The sequence below is a fragment of the Momordica charantia genome, unplaced genomic scaffold (assembly GCF_013281855.1).
Source record: "Momordica charantia cultivar OHB3-1 unplaced genomic scaffold, Mcharantia_2.0 BLBB01000068.1, whole genome shotgun sequence".
Classification (NCBI taxonomy): Eukaryota; Viridiplantae; Streptophyta; class Magnoliopsida; order Cucurbitales; family Cucurbitaceae; genus Momordica; species Momordica charantia.
The window spans coordinates 25,336-51,521 of record NW_028275224.1 but is presented as its reverse complement, the minus strand read 5'-3'; the positions used below and the strand labels follow the sequence as shown (position 1 = coordinate 51,521).

General features: G+C 39.5%; 1 long non-coding RNA gene and 1 other non-coding gene across 2 annotated transcripts; both read left to right on the top strand.

Annotated features, from left to right (window-relative positions):
• The first annotated feature begins 1,534 nt into the window (after nucleotides 1-1,534).
• On the top strand, nucleotides 1,535-9,642 carry LOC148207810 (uncharacterized). Its single transcript, XR_015787639.1, has 2 exons — nucleotides 1,535-3,475; nucleotides 9,253-9,642. It is a non-coding gene; the product is annotated as an uncharacterized LOC148207810 (long non-coding RNA).
• Nucleotides 9,643-21,349: 11,707 nt separating this feature from the next.
• On the top strand, nucleotides 21,350-21,456 carry LOC148207809 (small nucleolar RNA R71). Its single transcript, XR_015787640.1, has one exon. It is a non-coding gene; the product is annotated as a small nucleolar RNA R71 (small nucleolar RNA).
• The last annotated feature ends 4,730 nt before the right edge of the window (nucleotides 21,457-26,186 follow it).

Sequence of the window (26,186 nt, the reverse complement as noted above, 5' to 3'; positions counted from 1 at the left end):
ACATCAACTGAGATAATCTTCCTAGTACCAACTTGTAGAAATCCTTCTTGTAGACATCGTATTTGGTTCGGTCTAATTAATTTATTTTTATTATTATTATTTTAATCTATTTTTATTCCGATTAGTTTTTATTATTTTTATAAGGTAAAGTTTTAAGTTATATTTTGCTAAAACATTTGTTTTTATTATTAAATTAAGAAAAAAGGTTTTCAATTAAATTAGATTTTATTTCAAAGAATTTTGTTTTTTAAATAAAAATATTTTATTTATTTTTATTTTTATTTTTATTTTATTTGTGTTTTGAAAGATTCTCATCTCCCTCCTGAAAAGCTCCCCATGGACTCTTTTCCCTCTTTTCCTTCTTTTCCTCCCTCCTTTTTCTCTCTTCTCTTTTGACTTTTTTTTTTTTTTTAACCGTTGTATTTCTATGTATCTAAGAGGGTTGCATTGCACAGAACAGAGGAGAACAAACATAGAGAGAAAAAAATTGGGGAGGAGTGAGAGTAAAAAAAAAAATCTTTTCCCTCTTCTTCTTCACTACCCAAAACCAAGCCATTTTTTTTTCTTTCTCTTTCTAACAACCCCACCATCATAGCCAGCTGATCTACAAAACTCCGACAACGAAAGCAGCGAATCTAGACGAACAGCTGTAGATCCGACAACGACCATTTTCAGCGCGGCACATTCACAACCTCCGGAATTAATCAGATTCCGGTGGATTTACTGCTTTCCATAAAAGCGGCGTCTCATTTAACAATAAAGTCGGCGTCCGGTGGGGTTTCAACAAAGAAAACTTTTTTTTTTGTTTTACAATAAAAAGAAAAAGTGTTGATTTTTTTTTTAAATAAGGAAAATGTCTTGGGTGGAAAGTTCGTTCTTTTAAACAAGGAAAGTAACTCGTTTTGGAGAAAGAGAATTTTGGATTAATAAGGAAAAACGTTTTTGGGTAAAATAAACCTAAGTTTTATTTAATTAAAAAAGGAAAGAATTTTTTTAAATTAAGTTTTAACTCAGTTTTGAAACGAAAATAAAAAGTTTTGATAAATAAAATTTATTTTAAAACAAATGGATTTTATTTTAAAAATCAAAATAATATTTTGTTATAGTTTTTAAATTCAAAATAAATAAAATTTTGGATTTTAAAAAAATATATTTTTTAAAAGTTTGTTTTCCTAAATGAGTAAAAAGAGTAAAAGATTCTCGAATTTTTAAAAAAATTTATAAATGAATAAAAAAAGTGATAGATTTTGGGATTTTAAAAAATTTGTGTTCCTAGATGTATAAAAAGAGTAAAAGGTTTTTAGAATAAATTTAATTTTAAAGTAATTGAGTTCAGAAAAGTTGAGTTGAAAAAAAAACGGAAAATTTATTTTCTTTAAGGAGAGTTTAAAGTAAAGTTTCTCTTTTTTAAGTTCTAGAAAATAAATTAAAAGATTTGTTTTTTAAAATAAAATTATGTCTTATCCTGAGGTGTTGGTGTAGTGGTTAAAAATCTTGAGGATTCATCTAGTCCAGATGCAAATAAGAAATTTTGGAAGATTATGTGGAATTTAAATATTCTTCCTAAAGTAAAACATTTTATATGGAGAGCTATACATGGAATAGTCCCTACAAAAGATAATTTATCTAGTAAAGGTATGGATGTTACCCAATTTTGTCCAGTGTGTGATTCGTCCAGAGAGGATGCTGCCTACTTGTTCTTCAAATGCTCAAGGGCCAAGGAGATTTGGTTGCGGTGCCTGCCGATTGTTCCATTACAGTCGATATTTTTTCCAAAGTTGGAGGACTCGTGGTGGCGTTTGTGTGAGCTTTTGTCTGCGGATGAGTTGGCGTGGGCGGCAGTTGTGTGATGGGCTATCTTGTGTGACAGAAATAGAAGAAACAAGGATCACGAGTGTTGGCCGATAGAAGCAAGATGTGAGTGGATGTCAAGTTTTCTGGATTCTTACCGTAAGATGCAGGGGAGGCGTTCAACTCAGGCGATGGTGGCTCCCATTACAAAGATGGTGACAGAGTCAAGGGAGTTGTCGGTATGCATGAGAATCTCTACCGACACTGCCTGTTCTCGAGATGGGTTGACAACAGGCCTAGGGATTGTTTTCTATTTACCTTTGGGCAAGCTATGGCAAGCAAATGCAAGATTTCTTCTTTCTGGATTGCCACCGCTGCACGCAGAGTTGTGTGCCATCAAGGAGGCCCTAGTTTTGGCGTCAAATTTAGAAATTAGATCTTTGGAAATATTCTCTGACTGTTTAGTTTAGAGGCAATCCAGATGGTGCTGAAGGTAGAGGAAATTAGAAATGAACTTGGCATATGGGCAGAAGACATTACCAAATTGTGCAAGAGTTTTGAATGGGTGCGATTTGTGCATACCAAACGTGATCGGAATTGGCAAGCAGATGCAGTGGCGACATCGGCGTTGTTGAGGCATGAATCGATGTGTTGGTTAGGGTTTTCCCTTCGTGGTTGCTGAGGGAGGAGAGTCTTCCCCCTCTGTCTAATTTTACCCTTTGTGGTGTTTTATTTTAATAAAGATATTTTCGTTTTTGTCAAAAGAAAAAAAAATCTTGAAGATTAATATCCATAATCAAGTTTGAGTCTTTGTATGCCCCAAAATAAATTTTTTTCTAATGGAATTCGTGTCACTCATGCATATTATTCATACCTTATAACAAAGTGTGAATTAATATAACATGAGACATTTAAATTAAAATACTAAAACAATTTTATTTTGGACTAAATAAAATATGATAATTTATGGCAAAATCTGGTAGTGTTTTCAAACGGGTGTCGTAGGATGCTAACACCTACCGTACGTTTAGTTCACTCTTGAACCAAAAATATGTTTTTCACAGATTACTTTTATTTTTATGTGAGCAATCACACCTCGTGGATGGTTGATGGCGACTCCAAACCCTTATCTCAAAAAAACCCTTAAGAAGATGTCTTTGGCCGCTCCGTGTCGCGATGACGTTGCGATACTTCTACATTATTAAGTCTTTTCCAAGAATTACGTGATGAACTCAAGCTCTCTCTAGATTCTTCGGAGACCTTTAGTGACCCTTGAGGCTGTTTTGGTTCGTGAAGAATCTATTAGAATTTTTACGATGGGACTGGACGGGATGTTGAAACGTTTGGATGGCTTGAAGCTAACAGAAGCAGAGGAACGTCCTTTTGATCTAAATGATGATGAAGTGGATGAGTTTGGAAAGCATCTTAAGAACACTTTGGTGTGTAAATTACTAACAGGGACAAGTATCAAAGAAGCAGTATTCAAAATGGTTATGCCTAGGATTTGGCTCATGGATGGAAGAGTCAAAATAGACAAGGTAGGAGACAATGTTTATCGTTGTAATTTTAAAATTTCTAATGATAAGCGCAGGGTCATGGAGAATGGTCCTTGGATCTTTGATAAGGCACTGGTGCTGGTAGAGGAACCGAGTGGGTACAACAACTATAAAAGCATGGAATTCAGGTACGCTTCATTTTGGATTCATCTACATGCATTTGGCTTGCTTTTCTGAAAAATCAGCAAAAGCTATTGGGAACATGATTGGATCCTTTGAAAAAGTGGCGGTTGATGCAGATGGTTGTTGTGAGGGAACGACTCTTCGTTTGAAAGTCTGGATAGATATCACACAACCACTGCAGAGAGGGATCAAAGTAAAAGCAGGATCGATGGCCTCGGTTTCTAGCAATAATTACACTGAGGATATGGAAAGTTTGGCAGACAAGGGACATATAGAGGAGGGGGTTACACTTAAGGCACAATCAAATGTAGCGGATTTAAGCAACAACCCAGAAGGTTTTTTGAAAGGGAAAGGAAGTAAGAAACCATCTGAATTTTCTGGAAAAGGGATAGGAACGGATGGTGAAAACACCTTATTGGCTCAAAGTGATATCCACGGAAATTATACGGAGTCTGGAATTCTGATTGGAGTTGCCCAGTGTGCTACCCCCATAAAGATGTTGGGAATGGCTCAACTCATAAATGGAAAAGACAAGTGAGGTACACTGAGGAAAATATGGTTAATACACTAGAAAACAAGATTCTTGGTAAAAAAAGAATGAGTTGTGAGGATAACGAAATGGTGTTCACCAAAAAAAGGTGCTTGATGAATGACGATAATGATCAATCGGCGGTGGCTGGAAAGCAGCCCCGCCGGTCGCAATGAAAAGTCTGTGCTGGAATGTTCCGGGTTTGGGGAACCCTGACACATTCCGAACGTTGCGCAATTTAGTGCGCAGATCGCAACCCCAGTTGGTTTTTCTTTCTGAAACAAAAGGAAATCCAACTTTAGAAGGACGAGCAAAACGGGAACTTAGTTTCGATTGTTGTGTTAGTGTTGCTAGCACGGGGAAAAGTGGAGGTCTTATGCTATTATGGAACTCAGATTCAAATGTTAGGATTCAGTCTATGTCACCGGGACATATAGACTCAATTATTACAGATAAGTACGGATCGTGGAGATTTACTGGATTTTATGGAAACCCTTGCACGTATAAGAGATCGGCTTCATGGAAACTTTTAGAAAGATTGGCGCGAATGATGGATTTACCTTGGATTATCGGAGGGGATTTTAATGAGATAGTGTCTATGACGGAAAAGATGGGTGGGGTGTGCAGGAATGAGAGCCAGATGCGGGGGTTAGAGACGTGATTCATTCCTGTGCCTTGATAGATCCAGGTTTTGTGGAAGATCCTTTTACTTGGTGTAATAACCAATCTAACAGCTGCCCCATATGGGAACGCCTAGATAGGTTCCTTATTAACGAGAGCATGCTTAATAAGTGTTTAAATCTTAAGGTCACACACCTTGAACTGCTTTCTTCAGATCATAGGCCCATTTTAGCTTCCTGGGACTTTGAACTGCCACGCGCTTGGACATGTCACAAGCAGAGGAAGATAAGATTTGAGGAGAGTTGGTTACAGATTGATGGCTGTAGGGACATTATTACAGGGACTTGGGGATCCTTGCCTGGGATTGGAATTGAGGCGTTTCAAGCAAAAATTTGTTCGTGCCTCTCTCGGCTTAATGAGTGGAATAAAATTAGATTGAACAGATCTCTTAAAGGGGCTATTGCGTATAAGGAGAAAGAGCTTGAAAGACTTCGCCAACTAGATGGGCTAGATGGAGAGAGGAGATGCTGGAGATCGAGAAGGACCTGGGGACTCTGCTAAAAGAAGAGGAGTTGTATTGGAAACAAAGATCAAGAGAAGATTGGCTTCACTGGGGAGATAGGAACACTAAATAGTTTCATATTAAGGCTTCTCAGCGGCGGAAAATAAACCGAATTGAGGGAATTTTTGATGATCAAAGAGTTTGGAGAGACAGAAGAGAAGACATTGAAGGTGTCGCAACTGCTTATTTTAAATCTCTCTTCTCTTCCACCAGGCCAACAGAGTGAGATTATGATAGAGTTCTTCAGTGTGTGCAAAAGAGTATTAGCGATAGTCAAAATGCCATACTAGCCAAGGATTTTACAAGAGAGGAAATCGAAGTGGCCCTAAAAGGAATGCACCCTTCCAAGGTTCCTGGCCCAGATGGGGTTCAAGCAATGTTCTTTCAGAAATTTTGGACTGTGGTTGGCAATGATACAATAGATATTTGTTTAAAAATTCTGAATCATAAAGAGCCTTTAGGTAAAATCAATTAGACTCATTTAGTCCTAATTCCAAAGAAGAAAGAGGCACAGGAAATGAAAGACTTTCGTCCAATCAGTCTTTGCAATGTAGTGTATAAGCTCATTGCCAAGGCCTTGGCTAATAGGCTTAAAAGTGTTATGGATAGTGTGATTTCCCCTACCCAATCAGCCTTTGTGCCAGGCAGGAGTATCACGGACAACGCGATCATTGGCTTTGAGTGCATTAATGCTATAAAAAATAAGCGATATGGAAAGTTGGGGGAAGTGGCTATGAAGTTGGATATGAGCAAGGCTTATGATAGAGTGGAATGGCAATATCTTAGAGGAATCATGGTAAAGATGGGCTTTGCAAATAGATGGGTGGATCTGATTATGAATTGTGTGGAATCTGTTCGGTTTGCAGTTCTGATAAATGGGGTGCCGGGTGATGAATTTACACCTAACAGGGGACTTCGACAAGGAGACCCACTTTCACCTTACCTGTTTATTATGTGCGCGGAGGGGCTCTCTGCTCTTATAAATGATGAGGAAAAGAAAGGGAATATCACAAGATTGAAAATCAATAGGCGATGCCCCCCCATTTCACATTTATTTTATGCTGATGACTGTTTGTTGTTTTTCAAAGCTTCTACAGGTAACTGCAGGAGCATTAAAGGGATTCTGGAATCTTACGAAAAGGCATCTGGACAATGCATTAATCTTGACAAATCAATGTTCATTGTGAGCAAAAATACCAAGGAGCAAATGGTAGGGGTGATAAGGCAGGAGCTGATGGTGAATCATACGGAGAGCCTGGGTCAATACTTGGGTCTTCCTTCCCAAACAGGACGAAACAAGAGGCAGGTGTTCAACAATATTAAAGACAGAGTATGGAAAGCACTTCAGGGCTGGAAAGGGAAGTTGTTTTCGATGGGAGGGAGGGAAGTACTCATTAAAGCTGTAGCTTTAGCAATCCCAACATACACAATGAACTGTTGTAAACTTCCTTTTAACCTCTGTGCTGAAATAAATTCTATGTGTGCTAGGTTCTAGTGGGGAGCGACGGGCACGGAAAGGAAGATTCATTGGCGCAGTTGGAAAAGACTGTGTATCCCGAAAGATCAAGGAGGGTTGGGCTTCAGAGACATCAGTATCTTTAACCAGGCAATGTTAGCTAAGCAAAGTTGGAATTTGTTAAGGAACCCTTCCAGTTTGGTGGCTAGCGTCCTAAAGGGTCGATATTTTCCTAATGAAAGCTTCCTCAAAGCTAATTTTGGGGAACAATCCATCATTTGTTTGGCGAAACATTCTATGGGGCCGTGATCTATTTAGGAAAGGCTATCGATGGAGAATTGGTTCGGGGATCGATGTGGATATAGCGGATGAACCTTGGCTTCCAAGATTAGGAAATTTTAAGCCTAATTATGTGCACAACTCTTTGTCTAATTCGAAGGTTGCTTCACTAATAAGGGAGCCAGGAGTGTGGAATGAAGAGATCATCAGGAATTGCTTTCAGGAAGATGAAGCTGATTTAATCATGAATATCCCCCTTAGTAGGAACGGCCCTAATGACGAGATAATATGGGGATTTGACAAGAAAGAGTTTTTTAAAGTGAAAAGTGCTTACAAATTGGGGATCAACGCCTATGAATCTGATTCAGCTTCCTCATCACATACCGACTTGATAAGTATGTGGTGGAAGAGGTTCTGGAAAGTTCAAGTCCCCCCCCCCCCCCAAGATTTTGCTTTGCTGCTGATTATACAAGATATTATCCCAACCTTTGCTTATCTTAGCTCTAAAGGAGTCTCAACCAAAAAAGGGTGTCCTCTTTGTCGTCAGAATGGACGACAATGGACTACTTCGACTAGATTTGGCGAGACTCGGACCAGTACAAAAGACAATTAGGGCTAGTTCTTCTATGGAGTATTTGGACATACAGAAACCAAATTGTTCACAGCACAATTGAGCAACCTTGCTCTCAGAAGATTAGGGCTTTTACCGAAAGTAAAATTTATGAGTTCACAACAAATCTTGGAGGGAACCTGAACATGGAGGATAAAATTCTCCCTAGGACCATCGGCTGGACCCCCCCGACGCAGCACCTGTGGAAACTAAACGTTGATGCTACTTGGATGGATTTGTTGCATGCCGGCGGTCTCGGGTGGGTTGTTCGTGACTCCGAAGGGCACTCATGAATTTGGAGTTGCACCTCAAGCAATGAATGGAGAAGAAATCTTTAGTAAGACAAGTAATATTCTATGTCGTAAAAGAAAGAAAAATGTCAAATGAGGTTCAGACAAGAAAACATCAAAACAATGTTTGAATAAAAGGTGGAAAAACTTTATGTCAGACATTGTTTAGATTTGATGCATATTGAGAAAAACGTATGTATGAATATTATTGGCACACTCCTCGACATGCGTGGAAAAACAAAAGATGGATGAGCAACGAGATTGGATTTAGTCAAATTAAACATTCGACCAGAACTAGCAGCAAAAGTTGGACAACAAACTACTTATATTCCTCCTGCATGTTATACATTATCAAAAGATAAAAAATGTCAAGCATGCAAAACATTAAGTGAAATCAAAGTATCGGAAGGATACTCTTCTAATATCAAAAATCTTGTATCACTTCAAGACTTGAAGCTAGTGGGACTTAAATCTCATGATTGTCATTTACTTATGCAACAATTGTTCCCCGTTGTTATACGATCAATTTTACCTAAGCATGTGAGGTACGCAATCTCTGGTTATGTTTCTTTTTCAACAAAATATGCAATAAGGTTCTGTCAGTATCCCAATTAGATGTATTACAAAAGGATGTTGTACTCACTTTGTGTTCATTTGAGAATATTTCCTACCATTATTCTTTACAATAATGGTTCATCTCATCTTTCATCTCGTCAGAGAAGTTAAATGAAACAAATCATGTCTCGAATACTTTAAGATGACTTGCGCATGGTCCTCATGTAGAAGTAACGACCTACGAGAGTTACACAATTAATGGATGTCATTATCAAACAAAGAGTCGAGATGATGTGCGCGCTATTCAAAATAGCGGGGTTATGTAGTGGCTAGAACGATGCAAATTTCTAGTGCTAAAGATAAGAATCCAGTTATTACTGATATGTCATTGTACTAGATAATAAAGGAGATTTGAGAGCTTAACTATAATATATTTTCTATTCCAATGTTTATGTGTGATTGGGTAGAAAGCAAAAATGGTGTAAAAGTTGATGATCTTGGATTTACTTTAGTAAATATTAATCGAATTGGACATAAGACTGAAAGTTTTATTATGGCTACTCAAGCTAAACAAGTTTTTTATATACATGATCTAGTTGATTCAGAATGGTCGATAGTACTTGACATTCCACAAAAAGAATATGATGATTATAATGATAATTGTGATGAAGTCCGAGACACAGTACTAGTATCCAATGAATTTTCTAAATTTATGCCATCTTTGAGATGTCATATATTAGAACATATTGTAATGGTATATGGATTATGAATAATAATACAAATAAAGATAATTTAATTAATATCTTATTTTTCATTATTATATAGGGTGCATAATTATATAATGTACTCATATGTATTTGTTTTGTATTTTATTTTTTAGAGGATAATGGAGCACCAGAGTGATAGTGATGATAATGATAGCGTTCCTCAACCTGATGATATTTGTACGAGAAACACGAGAGGACGGACTATTATGCAAAACTTGTTTCGTATATGTTCAGCTAGTGAGCGTTTGGTTATTCGATATTGTTTGGTTTGTAAGGAGTGCAAACAAAGTCCCACATTGGCTAGGGAATGGGTGATCCATGGTATATAAGGAAGGACAATTATCTCCATTTGGGGCTGAATTTGATAATGAAGTTCTGAAAGTCTCTCACGTGTCCGGCAATGTACCAAGAAGCCATAACCCTCCTCAAACTTTATTTTCATTCCTGCAAGCTGATTAATGATACATTTGAATGTATTCAAGTGATCTGACATAGGTGTTCCATCTTGATACTTCAAAGCCATCATTTGCTTTATCAGAAACATTTTATTATTACTAGTTTTTGGGGCATACAACGACTCAAGCTTGTTCCACATAGTCCGTGCATGTGTTTCTTCTCCAATATGATTTAGAATATTTTCTTCTACACAATGTCTAATAAAGCCACAAACTTTTCTATGACATATTTCTCATTCTAAATCAGTTTTATCTTCAGGCTTCTCAAGTGAAAAAACAGGAAGATAAAAACCCTTCACATATAAAACATCTTCCATCTTCCTTTTCCAAACTTGATAATTTGAGCCATTCAAAGTCGCTACAACTTGCTCACATGCACTTAGTCTCGGGCTACTTTTAGACCACTAACATGCAACTCTTTCTTCTTGTGGCTCACTCCGCATTTGGCTTCAAGGTAGCTCCACAACTTTTTGGGAGCATCGTAAATGCTGCCTTCTGGTCGCTTCCACTCACAACGGAACCGCCAAGCCTTAGGCAAAGTACTTGGGTCTTGCTTTCTGACGGGATGGACTACCCCAATCAAACGTCTACTAACGACATCATTTGAGTCTCAAGAAGTCTGTCATTAACTCTTCCTTCTACCTCTGATACTGACTGACGCAACTGCCCTGCCAAACTGCCACTCTTGACACACTTGCAGAGTCTTCAATCTGAACTTGGCTTTGTCCAATTGTCCGACTAAACGCACAAAGAATGGCTCTAATACCAAATCACACTCTGTGATTTGGGCTTTGATCTCTACTCGTGGAGCCAACTTCTATTTAGGCCACCTATTGTGGAAGATCAGCTGCAATCACCGTCCCTCTCTCTTTCGAAGGCACCCTACCTATTTCGTCTTCGGCTTTTTCTTGCTCGTTCTTGTGCACTTGCTTGGGATATGATAGGTGATGTACCATCCTCCTTGGTCGTATCACGACATTTCACTATCGACCCTCATCATGGCCCGATAGGTGACCTATGCATGTCGCTGACGCTTGCACATTTGGTGAGGGTCTCGATCCACTCTTTTATAGTAGGGTTGAGACATTCTCCCCCACTTAATCTGTCATCGTCCTCGATCTCCACAATGGTAAGGACAACGGTACCCTAAGTACCCCACGTATCTCCACAATGGTATGATATTGTCCGTTTTGGGCATAGTCCTCATGGCTTTGCTTTTGGTTTCACTCAAAAGGCCTCACGCCAATGGAGATAATTGTTCTCTCTTAGATACCTATGATCATTCTCTTCCTTAGCCAATGTGGGACTTTGTTTGCACTCCTTACAAACTCAACAATCCTCCCCTCGAACAAAATGCCACTTGATTTTGCCTAGGATAGTCATGCATTCATCTATTCCCAGCTGTCAACGAGAGTCTACTTCTATCCAACACTTCTAGATAGATCACTTACTACACGGGCCAACATTGTGGGAACACCTGGTATCGTTATATCGCACCCTCAATCTCCTCCCCTTGAACAAAGATACCTCATTCTTCCTATCAGTCTACCCGACTATGATAGGCTCCCTATCAATCTACCCTGATGACTTGATAGGGCACATGTCTTGCTCGTCACCCGAGCATAGAGCATGTCCTTGCTCTCCACCTCGAGCACTTTTTGTTCGCTTTTGAGATTCTTCCACAAGTTCCGTGTTAGGGTTGACTTTTTACTGTAGAAACATGTGTCGGTAGCCCTGTTTGACCACGTTTTTTACCCATTTCCCATTATTATTTGCCAAAAAGGACCACATATTCTTGAAGTAGAACATACATAGATTATTTATGCATAAAAGTCAAACTATGGTATTTTAGGAAAAATATTAGATAAATGCGGTCAAAGTTGGAAGAAAATAACAGAATTCTGTCTTTTGCAGAATTGCGTCCGGCGCATTTTTGGAGGGCAATTTGTCAAAACGCACGTTTTGATTAATGAAGGGCAAGGAGGACATTTCCCACATGTTCAAAACCGTGAGTCCAAGTCCAAGAGAGGTGGTTAGGTGAATCTCAACCCTTTTCCACCTAAAATGGAGGGGAGTTTCAACCAACCCATGGTGCTATAAAAGGAAGCCATCCATCCCTCAGCAAATGATCCCTTCCAAGCTTCATTTCATCTTCTTTTAGATGCTCTCTAGTTGTAGAACACATTTTTAGGGTTTATGTTTATATTCTAGTTGTTCATTTCTTCGTTTTTCACGCTTTTACCTTTCGTAGTGCTTTTAATTCAGTTTCTTACTTCCGTTCTTTGTTCATTCTATTCTTTTAAAGTTCTTTAGCGAGTTTCAACTCCCCTCACGCTCGAGAGAGAAGAGGGTCAAGCTAGAACTTCTTGTACGGCTTATTTATTCATTTAAATTCAATGAAAAATACTTTCTTTATGTTTTCGTGCATTTACTTTCATTTAATTATCTTCTAAATTCGTTATCAACCTCCTTGTAGAATGCCTTAGTCAAATGATTTGATTTTCAACACGCTCGGAATTTTGGCCAGATTGCGCCTGACACTTTTTTGGGTTGGTTTCTAAAAACTTCTCTTTACGTTTTTTTTCCATTCGGCCGGTGGGAACTTGATTTATACACCAAAGCCCAACCTTGGGAAAGGTGAGTTAGGTAAAATAATAGGAAACCAATATGGGATGTGACTTAAGAATAAGCGCATAAAATATGGTCCTAGGAATAGGCCCTCTGACCCATAATGCAAATGAGTTGGTAGATATTCTCTAGGATTGTAATCACACATAGGAATATGATTGTAGGTTACCCTAGTCTCTGCAGCAACCAAAAGCGGTAGTGAAAGAGTAGAACTCAAATCCCAAGAAAAGTCAGGAATTGTGCCTGGTGCATTTTCCCAACATAGTGTGTTTTCCATGTTTTGCATCAAAACTAAGGTAGGAGACAAGGAGGTTGAGTTTCATTAAATTGCTTGATAGTTAAAACCCCAAACAACAACATTTCACCATTATTTTCTTCCTAAATCACAATTGCATATTTGAACTATTTCACTGCATTACTTGATTTTGAAAAGCAACAAGTCCCTGAGGATTCGACCTTGGATTACTTCCGAGTATTACTTGTGACCGTGTGCGCTTGCACGAGTCTCTAATCTTTTTAAAGGTAGAGAAAATCCCAACATTCCGTAAGGACTATTAGTGAAACGCCCCAAGAATTCATATAACATCCTAGGCAACGCTAAAATAATTCTTCTGGCTAACCTTAACTCTAAACACGAGAAAAGCAACCTCCTGGAAAATAATTTAGATGAAATAAAGCTTCGACTTCCATACATTCTAACAGAAATATAAATATCATCAACTGTCAGAACTCCGCCCTCCGTGGGCAATTTAAAAGAAAACAACAACATCTCAAAATCACCTCAGTGGCAAAAATTATTAAATAAGTAAAAACAACCGTGCACCTAAACTCCAATGACAACAACGACGCGTTTACCAACAACATCCATAACAATTAAAGTAGTTCTAAAGAATACAAAATTTCCTCCGCGGTTCACACCTAGAAACAACATAAATCTCCAGGCTATTCGTACCCAACTACCCTTCCCCCTATCCTCACTAACTAAGCTAGTGATCCTTCCTCGGTCCAGCCCTCTCCACATCATCACCGCGGTCGACCCCGTTCACACCTGAAACATATAAAGGTACAAAAAAAAGAAAAAGGGGGTGAGTACGTAAGGTACTCCGTAAGTAGCACTTCCTAACTAGCACAAAATAAATTATGCTCACAGTCCCAACATAAAGAACAAAACAATAGCAAGGCAATCAAATAAGCAGTGAGAGATAGCGAACAATTAACTTGACATTTAGAACAAAACAAGAGCAAGGCAAACAAATAAGCAGAGAGAGATAGCGAACAAATAGCTTAACATTTATTCCCAAGTCACCGTACCTTCTCCTTCTCCAGTACTTGATGTCCGACCTTGCCATTTATTCCCAAGGCCAAACACCACTACCTCGCAAGCTACACTCTTCTTTAATCCCTCAAGCCTAACTCCTCGAGTCGTATTGACCCTTGACATTTATCCCCAAGGCCTCAATACTCCTCTCCAGAAACTTGACGTTCGGCCTTGCCATTTATCCCCAAGGCCTGAACTGTGCACCGGTCCTTGCCGTTTATCCCCAAGGTACCGATGACTTCCCAGCGTATTGGTCCTTGACATTTATCCCCAAGACCCCAATACACGTTTACAGAAAATTTGACGTCTGGCCTTGTCATTTATCCCCAAGGCCACTACTCAAGGCTTTGAACCTCCAAGCGATTTATATGCATTTTCCCGGTCAGTACACTCAGGGTTAACGGTCCATCAACCCGTCCCTTTACCCTTCACCCTCCACCACTTCACTAACCCTTCCGTGACCACCAACAAATAAACCCCCCCACATTCTAAATCACCGCACCGTTACAAACATGCTTTTCCACGTTAAAAAACAAAATTCATCCAACAGCTCACAACCAGACAATATGAATTAAATTATCGATATAACCAAACTAGCATTTCATCTACATCCCATTATCACAACGTCATGAGCCAATTACTTCTAACTACAACAGATCAGAATCTACTAATCACCTACAACAACAAGAATAGGAAACAGGTTTCCTTAAAAGTGTTAAATAATAGAAATACGGCAACAAGATCGCTAGAATTCACAATTCAAACCAACAATCCTTACATGCTTATTTAAATTATTTTAGCAAGAAAAACCAAAAAAAAAACAGCATCAAGAACATTCCGTTAAAGGTAAATAACGCACGTACTCGCCCCCTGGTGCTACTTACACACAACCGCGCTCTTAAGTTTGGCGTCGATCTCACACCTAGGCACTAAAACAGAAAAAACAGCAGGTTACATATAATATTCAGCCTTCAAACTCAATTCTAAGAGGGTTCAAACGACTAATTACCCCAAAATCGACTTCGTATAGGTGTGGGTAACCTAGATCGGGCTTCGAACGGGTGTGGGTAAGCCCGAATGCCACTGTAACGCTGCTGTCCACGAGTTGCAGCAGGGGCAACGCACCAAATCAGCAACTATCGAAGAACGTCGCTGTTGTGGGCCACCAGAGTGAGGTGGAGACGCTGCTGCTGTTTCTCGAGACACCACGCCGCCACGAAATCGTGGATCTGGGCTAGCCGTAGCTGCTGTGGAACACCCGAGGATGGAGACGCGCCGCTGCTGCTATGGAACTGCCGGAACCGTCGTGAAATCGCTTCGAAGCCACCGCTAGAGTTCAAAGGAACGCCGCTGTTCGTGGGTCTCCGCCGGAAGGCGCCGCGCCGCCATTCGCAGCTGCGCCGACGTTCGTGGGTCCCCGCCAAAAATCGCCGCACCGCCGAGAAGCTGCTGCAGGTATGGTCGAGGGAGGCGCGGCTGCTCGGTGTCTCGCCGGAGAACAAGAAGGAGGAAGGTGGAGATGGCCGAACCGAAAAAGAAGAAGAAATTGAGGGAGGGGGCTGTCGGCTTCAACAAGAGAGGAAAAGGGAAAAGGAGAACAAGTGGCTAGGGTTCCCTTTTCTTGTTTCAAACTTTTAACTCCTTTGGGCTTGGGTTCTTTTCCCTATGTTTAAGGCCCACTTACCCAACTCTTCCTTGTTAAAACAAACCAATAATAGAGTTTCGTAATTGGCCCAATGATCCAAAACATGTATCGCATAATGGAATTCCGTGCTAAATGTAACTTGATAAATAACTACACGCTACTAACTCACCACTAAAACTGTAACAATACACACCAGTCGAGATGTCACACTTAAATTAAATAAGATCACTGATGAATCAATTAAAAATAACTATGAAATAAATCAATAAAACAATAAATAAAAATCCATTTTGTTATAAAATTTTCCGGAACTCGGGGCAAGCTAACCTGAGTAACGCGGGGCGTTACAATTAGGCTTACCGCAAATCACTCTTGTTCAGCCTTTCGAGCATTCATTCTCCACATAGTTAGGTTTCCATGGCTCTGATACCACTTGTTAAGGACAACGGTACCCCTCGTATCCTACGTATCTCTACAATGGTATGATATTGTCCGTTTTGGGCATAGCCCTCACGACTTTGCTTTTGGTTTCACCCAAAAGGCCTCATACAAATGGATAATTGTTCTTCCTTATACACCATGGATCACCCCTTTCCCTATCCAATGTGGGACTTTGTTTGCACTCCTTACAAACAAGTGGCACTTTGTTCGAGGACAGCCTATCGGAGCAAATGCAAAACAAATGCAAAGTTATATAGGGGCTTGTGCACGCAACCACATTCCTATTACTTTTAGTGACTGGCATCGTGTTCCAAAAGAGTTGAAAAACAAAGTTTATGAGTTGGTTGAGATATGTAAATTAAATTGTATATAAGTTTATTTTCAATTATTTTATAAGATGTGTAATGAACTTATTTACATTATATTTATAGGCAGCGTTTGTATTAGACGCTATCAAGAAATAGAAAATTTTGAACTCAGCATCTCAAAAATGGCGTCAATTCAAATGTAACGCCCCGCGTTCTCGGTTTAGTTTTATTTTTAATTTTAATATGGACATTTGGAGTTTTCCCCTAAGCTGATAATTTTAATTCCTGGATCTTTTAATTTTGGAGTTCTAATTTTGGGTAAATTAGAATTTAAAGTTTAAATTCCGTTAGTTAGATAAATTAAGTTTTTTAATTTTGGAAAGGGATTTTATTTAAATCTTAATTCAAGGTTTTAGAAATCTAATTTTCCCTTTTGATTTTGATTATTGGGTTTTTAAATTAAAGTAATCTCTCAAATAATTTTTCCAACTCTTTTTTTAAAGTGAGTCTCCTTGTTAAAAAATGAATAGGAAAAAAATCCCTCTTATTTAAGGTCATTAGCCATATTTTGGTCAAATAACGTTGTTTTCTTTTGTTAAATAAGAAGAAAAGAATAGAGGAAAATATAGAAAATCAAAATAAGGCTTCATCTTCTTCTCCTTCTACCTTGTGCCCTAGCGGTACCCCCCCCCCCCCGATTTCTGCTGCCCAGCCAAGCTCCGACGACCGAGCCACCCGAACGACGCTACTCTCTGGCTACATCAGGCGATTGTGACAATGGCTCACGAACACCCAACGATGACAGAGAACTCGATTTCAGCAGTGACTTGCGCTTCTCTAGCGTCTTTTGAATCAACCCACGACGGCAGCAGACCCGCACAACCCTGACAGTGACCCAGCTCTCCACGGCCCGTGGCGACTTCCGATAGTGGTGGCGCGTGTTGGACAGAGAAGATTCGACGTCTTCAACATTGTCTCAGCTTGTGCAGCAGCGTTTCGACGAGTGTTGTGGCAGTTCCGACGTCACTCTCCCTCCTGTGCGTCAATGTGTGCCCAACTCCCTCCAGTGGCATGTTTGAGCAGTGGCGGCGTGCGATTTCTTCCCTCCCCGGCTGCACACGGCGTTTTAGAGCAGACCCGTAACCTTCCCTAGCAACGACCCGCAACCTGCACGTGAATCGATACTTCTAGTGGCCGATTTGCAATCCCGACGCAATCAGCAGCAACCCGTGATTTTCGACGTGGACCCACATCTATTCGAAGCTCGACTTGCGTTACCCAACCCTTTCAGTATTGACCCACTTTTAACCCAAGGAGTTTTAATGTGAGTCAGTAGGTAACAACTAACTTAAAATGGATTTTGATTCAATTAAATTGGTTTTAATTAGTTGCTAACTTAAGCTTGGTTGCCTTTGATTTAGGGAATCCATCGACGAGCTCAGTAGCGTTAGGGCCATTGTTTGTAAGTAATTCTTACTTGTGCGGATGTTTGTTGTTTGAATATGTATAAATTGTTTGGCGTGTTTTATGTGTTTTATTATATCTAGCAATGCTTATTGTATGGCCATTTGTAAGTAGTTCTTACTTGGGGGATGTTTGTTGTTTGAATATGTATGAATTGATTGGAGCTTTGTGTTTATTATTTATTAATATGTAAGTTGATTGTGTCTTTGTGAATCTTGGTTAATGATTATAAGTAGTTTGAATGAAATCGTGTTGTTTCTGGTTGTTTATAACTGATTTGATTTGCATTGTTGGATTTGGTGCTTAGTGGTAATGGCTTTATCGTTGTATAGTTGTGTTCATAAAAGCATACTGAAATAATGTGGCAGAAATCTGTTGTGTTGTGCATGCATGTTGGACATGTCATCTCATTTTTAGCTTACTGTTTTTTATTCTGGAAACATACTGGTTTTATTGTAAGTTGAGTGCTGCATGGGTCATGGCTGAAAAGCATGTAGGTCTCTGGTGACAGTTCCGCGATGTAATAAAGTAAATGGAGAACTAACAAGGCCAAAAGGCTGGCACGTCACTAGTTGGGTATCGAGGCTCCAGGTGCAAAGGTCGGGGATCAATACCCTAACTTGGTAGAGATAAGTGTCGAGGCTCCAGGTACAAATGGTCGGGGGTCGGCACGGTGATTCTATTTTGTTGAATTAGTATTGGGTCTTGATGTAGTGGCAGTCAAGGACCAATACGTTGAGTAGTCGTCGATACCTTGGGGATAAATGTCAAGGGTCGATGCACAGTTCAAGGCTTTGGGGATAAATGGCAAGGTCGAACGCCAAGCTTCTGTAGATGAGTGTCGGGCCTTGGGGATAGATGGCAAGGGCCGATATGATTCGAGGAGTTAGACTTGGAGGACTAACATGATGTGATTGGTTAGAAGTTGCTTGGAGGCCAAGTACCATTACATTTAGTAGTAGTTGAGGCCTTGAGGATAAATGTCAAGGTCCAACGTCGAGCACCGTAGAGAATTGTGGATGCCTTGGCTATGCGAGGTCAGGGGTCTGTACGACTCGAAGGAGTAAGTCTTGGAGGAACTAGGAAAGAGAACTAGCGAGTTAAGATGTAAGGATGAGTTTGACATGCATGGTGTATGTTTAGTTAAACTTATGCATCAACTACTTCTTTCAATATGTTTCTTTTTATTTAAAGCTTGAAGTTATTGATAAGCATGATGTGTGGATTTTTTTTGCATAGCATGCTGTTTGTGCATGATCCTTCAAGTATGTAATGCTTACTGGGTACCGTGGTTGTACTCACCCCTTATTTTTCTCACCAGACTTTGTAGGTAAAGGGTTACTCTTTGGAATGGCGGTGGCGAGGAGGAGGCTTGATCGGAAAGACCATTAGCTGTGCTGCATGCATCTAATTCTTTAGTTAGGATAGTTGAAATTATTTCATCTTGTAGTTGTGTTGTTAATGGGTGGTTTTGTTTAGTTTTATGGTTTAGAGGATGTTTTAAAGTGGCCAATTCATTATTCTTTTAGAAATTAATTTTGTTAGCTTCTTGAACTCTGGGACTGTAATCTTCTTAGGATACTTATGAATACATTTGTTTAAGTTGATCGAACTTGAGTTAGCTTTTGCTTCGTTGTCATTCGAGGTTATATTCATTTAGTGGATGGTCTATGGTTAGTAAAGGTTTCCTTCAGGAGTTTGGATAATGTGAAGTTGGTAATTAAATGGATTATCTGTAAAGGATTTGAGTTTCTCTTAAATCTTTAGTGTTGTTGTTTTAATTGTTCAAGCTCTCGTGAGTATTGAAATCAGAGTAGCGCAGAAGAAGTGTGGTAGTTTTATTGTTTAGTCTTGTTGTGAAGATAATTCTCTAGTTTAAGTGAACATATTAGGTAGTCTTAGTAGCGGTCCCCGTTTGGAAATATTGAAAATCCTGGGGCGTTACAAAGAACTATTATATTGGGATAACATATTGGCATTATTGACTCATTGTTGGTGTGTTGGATGTATTTCTGGATTGTTGATAGTCGTATCAGTGTAATGCCATGTTCATAAAAGCATACTGAGTTGTTGTGAAAATTGATATGTTGTGAAAGCATGATTGGCATATAGTTTCGTTGTTAGAATGTTGTTTATGTTGTTGAAGCATGCTGAATTGTATTTGTGAGCTAAATGATGCATGAGCCATGGTTTAAGAAAGCATATAGTAGGATTCTGGTGAGAGTTGGTTCTGTTATGAAGTGAATGTGTGATTGTCAGAGCCAGAAGGCTGCCACGTCACTAGTTGGGTACGGTATCGAGGTTTCGAATAAATGGTGTGTTGGGATTATGGAGCCAAAACAGGAAACTCATATCCTATTAAGAAAATAATTTTTCAACACTATTACCAATTCCTACTGGGAGTAGGATATTGTTGACTTATAAGGATTACAATATTGTTTTCCTATAAGAATTAGGATATTTGGCCTCTTATAAATAGAGCCTTTATGTTAAGGTTTCATTTGTACAGAATCCAAATAAAGGGGACTTGAGTGGTTGTGGGCAGTGTTGAAAAGGATTATGTATCCAGTGGGTTTAGTGAGTGTTTTTCATTCCTGTACCTAAGTATAGTGTGTTATAATACTTAGAAGCTAGAGGGTTTTTGTTGGGAACTCTAGGGGATATTTTTGGGGAGAGTTTTGTATTCAAATCCTTAAACAATTATTAGTGAATTACACACATCTGAGTGGAAGACTGGACGTAGTCCTTACTGGTGAACCAGTATAATTTGCTGTGTCATTATTCATGCGCTTTTTCAGTTTTTCTTCGTTACTTCATATATTTTGGTTGTGTTTGGATATTTTTGTAGAAGGGGAAATTATTTAGGGTCTTCAATTTCCCAACAAGTGGTATCAGAGCTGTAAGGTTGCAGCATCATGGGTGACAGATATCAAGTACACCGTTATTATGAAGGGGTCCTCAAGTTCAATGGAGAGAATTTCAGTTTTTGGAAGATGCAAGTAAAGGATCTTCTTACATGCAAAAAGATACACAAGACTTTGAGAGAGAGACCAGCAGGAATGGTAGACAAGGATTGGAATGAGATGGATAAGCAGGCCGTTTCGAACATCAGAATGTCGTTGTCGATGAACGTTTGTAGTCTGGTGGCAAAAGAGACTACAACGAAAGATTTGTTGAAGGCCTTGCAAGACAGCTATGAAAAACCTTCTACTAATACAAAAATACTTCTATGGACGAAGTATTTTAATATCCATATGGATGAGGGAACCTCGGTGAATTCCCACATTAATGAACTCACTGATATCTTGAAAAAGTTAGAAGGGATGAGTGTCAAGATTGACGAGGAGGTAAAAGCTATGAGGCTGTTGACGTCTTTGCCTGACAGTTGGGAGACGATGAAGACCGCGGTGTCGAATTCGCTAGGGGAAAATAGCTTGAAATTTACAGCTATTTGTGATTCCGCCATATCTGAGGAAGCCCGGAGAAAATTAGGGAAAATGTCTGCATCTACTTCAGGGGCAGAAACCAGGGTTAAATCAGCTTTGGTAGCTCAGAACAAAGGGAAGGCAAAGATGAGTTACAATGGGAAGTAGCAGAAATATAGCAGGGATATTGGAAGTTCCAGTGGAGAAGTAGAGTGTTATTACTACCACAAGTAGGGACACATTAAACACTTTTGCAGGAAGTTCAAAGAAGATCTTGAGAAGGGGAACACTACTACAAATGTTGTAACAAAAGAAGAACGGATTGAAGAGTTTCTAGCTTGTGTTCAGAGGAACATATCTGTAGACCAGTGGGTGGTTGACACTGCAGCATCAGCGCACATTTAGGATGTCGACTATCTCGTTGAATGTCTTCTTTGTAAAGGCTCCGTTGGCAGCATTGTTTAGCATCATCTTAGTAGGATGATCTAAACCTCTAAAGAAATGTTCTATCTGGATGCATACCGGTAAGCCATAGTTCGGACATTTCCTGATTAGTTCTTTAAATCTTTCCCACGCCTCGTGAACAGGTTCACGATCATACTGTCTAAAAGAGATGATCTCCTCTCTGATATCAGCGTGGCGAGTAGGTGGGAAGAATTTTGTTAAGAACTTCTCCACTAACGACCCCCATGTGGTGATGGATCCCGGTGGAAATGCATTGAGCCATGCTCTAGCTTGGTCCTTCAAAGAAAATGGAAAAAATGTTAGTCTAAGAGCATCGTCTGTTATACCAGGTAATCGAAATGCATTTGCAATTTGAATGAATGATTTCAGATGATCATGTGGATCCTCATGTTCCTGCCCTCCAAAATGTCCAATTGTCTGCAACATTTGGAACATCATTGGTTTAAGCTCAAAGTTTGCGTGGGCTGGAATAGGGTTGACTATCCCTGAATCAAAGTTCTGAAAAGCCGTGGCGGCATATTCTTGCATTGCCACGTCTCTGTTGTCCGCCATCTGGATATGGTTGAATTCATCATTTCTTGCGTGATCCCTCATATTACCGTTTACAGCAGGTGGATCAACCGGATCACGAGGTGGAATATCTACCATTGATGTGCTTGTACTCTCTACCTCACTTTCAGGATTGATTTCACCTTCTCTCTCTTTTTGCTTTTGTAGTTGTTTTCGAAGTCTTTGCTCCTTTCGAGTTTTTCGAAGGGTCCGCTCAATCTCAGGGTCAAGGGGTAGAAGAAAAGATCTTGTGCTCATGCACTTTAACTTACCCTTGTGAGATAAACGACCAAAGATATAGAACAAAAACGGTGGATGCTAATTACACCCAACAACAATTCACAAAAATAAAAACTAAAAGAATTTGAAAATAATTTTAAAACTAAAGTCCCCGGCAACGGCGCCGAAAACTTGACTGGTGGTTTGCTGAACGCACGCACTAAGCGTGGTAATAATTATATAGATGCAAGCGCACACCTGTCAGAGTAATATAAAATGGATAGAGTATCCAAGTATCGATCCTCAAGGATTCTAAATAATTTCCAAACTCTAAAGTTTTAATGAATAGTGAATGTTGAAATGAGTGATTCTTGTAAAATGGGAAGTGGTCACAAATAATGGTTTTGGATTTGGGATTTGGACTTATAATGATAAAACCTAGCCCGAATTACTTCAAGTTAGCCAACAAAGAATCAAGGACATGCTAAGGGCAATATGCATTTTACTTTAGAAACCAACGACTACGCTTCTCATTTGACTTATGTCTAAGCAAGTTCAAAGTCCTAAGACATTCCCTAATATGTCTATTATGAGATATATCTTAGTTTTAGGATGAAAATAGTCGCAACCTCGGGTTAAGGTCCTATGTCTAGGCTACTTAAGCGGAACCCTTATGTCTACGGCGCTCCTCTCCTCGGTTTAACCACTCAACAATGCAAATAAGCAACCTTTTCAGTATTGACTTGTTAAGACTTACAGTGGCCTTCTCTAAATCCTAACTTTTTGGGAAAACATGTTGAGCAATGAATGGAAAGCAAAAACACTACTTCTTAGCAACCCTTATTATAAATAAAAGACTAACTATCCATAATCGGGCTAGAGACGGGAATTTAGAAAGACATATTGAAGAAAATACAGCAAGTAAAATGGTTGAAATTGGAATGCATGTGTGAAAAACAAAAGTTAACTAACGGAGAGTTTTGCTTGGGATTGAGAGCTTCGCCCTTCTCTTTCAAGCAAGGGGGAGTGTCACGTGCTCTTTCCTCCAAAACCACAACTCTCTTAACTAAAAATAAAGTAAAGGCAAAGGGAAGATAAGCAAAGTGCTGGATTTTTATAAATTTGAATAAGTAGAAAATAACTAAGTACAAATGGAAACAAAACAAAGCTCAATAAAGGAATGTAAAGTGCTCGGGATTTAAAAACCAAAAGCAACTAATGAAAGCAACTCAGAAGTACTTAGAAAGCAACAAAGAAACACTAAAAATGATCAATAGAAGGAAGCAAGGCTTGATGAATTTGGTGGAGAAGTTGCTGGAATTTATAGTTGTGCAGAATTGGTTAGGTAGGTCCTAAAACGATGGTGAATCACCAATTTCCAACATCTTTGACTGACTAAATCGTGCTCAAACTGATAGTGGAACACTTCTTCTACATGTATGCATCGGTTGGAACCACCAAAACGCATTGGAAGACGCATTTCATTAAGGGCAAAGTTGGAAGAAAAACTGTTTTCTGCAGCCTTCCCAGGCGCCTGGCGCCTCCTATGTAGGTATTTCTGACTTTTTGCTTCTTTTGATTAATTTCCACTCCCAAATGGTCCTAAAATGTCATAAATACAATATAAGCCAACCACAAACCATAATATATGAATTTTGCATGAATTGGAACTCAAACGACCGAGAAAAATCCGAAACAAAGCTGAAACGTAGTAAAAACAGCATCTAAAACCTTCTTTTTACGCATGTAAACAAGCGTAATCACACATTGCTCCAGACAGACGTTGGTTATCATCTCTTACTTTAGGTGATTATGGCTCAGTAAAGATGGGGAATGAGAGTATCTCCAAGGTGAGAGGAATTAGAGATGTTTGTTTGAAGACAAGCGAAGGGGTCGAGTTGGTGCTATGAGGTGTCAAGTATATTCCTAGCTTCAGATTTAATTTGTTATCCGCAGGGAAGCTAGATGACGATGGCTACAGCAATGAGTTGAATGGGGGTTGCTGGAAGCTCAAAAGGGAACCGAGGGTGGTGGCAACAGGCCAAAAGAGATCTTCTGTTTATGTGTCAGAGTTTGGGGTTGCCAGGGGTTCACTGAGACAGACTATGCACAGAGTAGTTGCAGATGGTTCAAGGCGAGACCTTAGAGGACCAGCAGCATTGAGGCCAGAACAGATCAGAAGAATCTGCCATCAGCTCAAGTAAAACAGTTGAGAAGTACATAAAAGGGAAACAAGAATTTGATAGGTCATCGAGTTCATACCTCAACTGTCAGACGTTCAGGCGAGCTGGTGAAGTCGCATAGGTGAATTAGTGCATTGAAGGGTACGGGTTCTGTTTCTAGTGTGGCGAAAGACTTGGGTGGGAGCGCCAAGTCATCAGGGGAATATTCCTTCAGAGGTCGTTGGGTTCGATCGAGAAAGTAAGCGACGGGGACCACTTAGATCAAGTGGGAGTACGTGGCTATGTTTCTAAGTCTGAGGGACAAGACCACGTAGAGCTGCCTAGTCTCGGGGCAGAGTCAGACGATGCTTGGGTAGGGCCAAACAGTGTTGATCAGTTCGTTGATAGAGGAATCAGAATTGTGCCTTGATAGAGGGTGTCAAGAAGTTGATGCAGTGAGAGGCAGAGAATTGTGGTTTTGTCTCCAAGTGGGAGATTGTTGGGATTATGGAGCCAAAACAGGAAACTCATATCCTATTAAGAAAAGGATTTTTCAACACTATTACCAATTCCTATTTGGAGTAAGATATTGATGACTTATAAGGATTACAATATTGTTTTCCTATAAGAATTAGGATATTTGGCCTCTTATAAATAGAGCCTTTATGTTAAGGTTTCATTTGTACAGAATCCAAATAAAGGGGACTTGAGTGGTTGTGGGCAGTGTTGAAAAGGATTCTGTATGCAGTGGGTTTAGTGAGTGTTTTTCATTCCTGTACCTAAGTATAGTGTGTTATAATACTTAGAAGCTATAGAGCTTTTGTTGGGACCTCTAGGGGATATTTTTGGGGAGAGTTTTGTATTCTAATCCTTAAACAATTATTAGTGAATTACCCACATCTGAGTGGAAGACTGGACGTAGCTCTTAGTGGTGAACCAGTATAATTTGTTGTGTCGTTATTCTTGTGCTTTTTCAATTTTGCTTCCTAATTTCATATATTTTGGTTGTGTTTGGATATTTCTGTGGAAGGGGAAATTATTTAGGGTCTTCAATTTCCCAACATGGTCGGGGGTCGATGCGATGAATCTTAGAGGGAAGGCAAGTATCAGGGACTTGTGGGGAAAGGACAAGGACCAATATCTTGCAATGTCATTGATACCTTGAATAGATCGTCAAGGGTCGATCAGTTTGAGGCCTTGGGTAAAGGTTGGGGATCAAACGCCAAGTGCCGTAGAGAAGTGACGAGGCTCTGAATAGATGGTCAGGGGTCAACGCGACTCGAAGAAGTAAGCCTTGGAGGAATATGAGAGAGAATGAGCAAGTCGTGATGTCAGCATTGGGTTTTGGCATGTAGAATGCATGTTTAGTCAAGCTTATGTATAAATTGTTCAGTTTTATTTAACGCATGATGTTAATGACAAGCATGACATTTTGTTGATGTGTAAGCATGCTGTTTGTGCGTGACCTTTCAAATCAAGGTTGCTTACTGAGTACAAGTTGTTGTACTCACCCCCTCCATTTTCCCAGATTTTACAGGTAACGAGGTCACTCACAGGAATGGTGATGGCGAGGAAGAGACTTGACTGAAAGACCATATAGTGCTGCGTCATTTTATTTTAGATAGGATAGCGGAGTTGATTCGTTTTAATAGATTTGTTATTTGATCAGCAGGTTAATTTGTTTCATTTTTTTTGGTTAAGTATGTTTTAAGATGTCGGTTCGTTATTCTTTCGAGAACTCTGGATATGTTTAGTTGTTTTGGTTATGGTATTGAAACTTTTAGAGTTAATAAAGTTTCGTTCATGGAAATGTTGAGCAAAATGTTGTTATTTTATTTTGTTGATGTTGAGCTGAAATAGAAGGTTTTAATAACGTGCTCCAACTAGGTTGTTTGAATTTCGGGGGCGTTACATCAAATCTTTATTAGCACGACAATATGTCTATCAAAATAAGGATGATTTGGATTG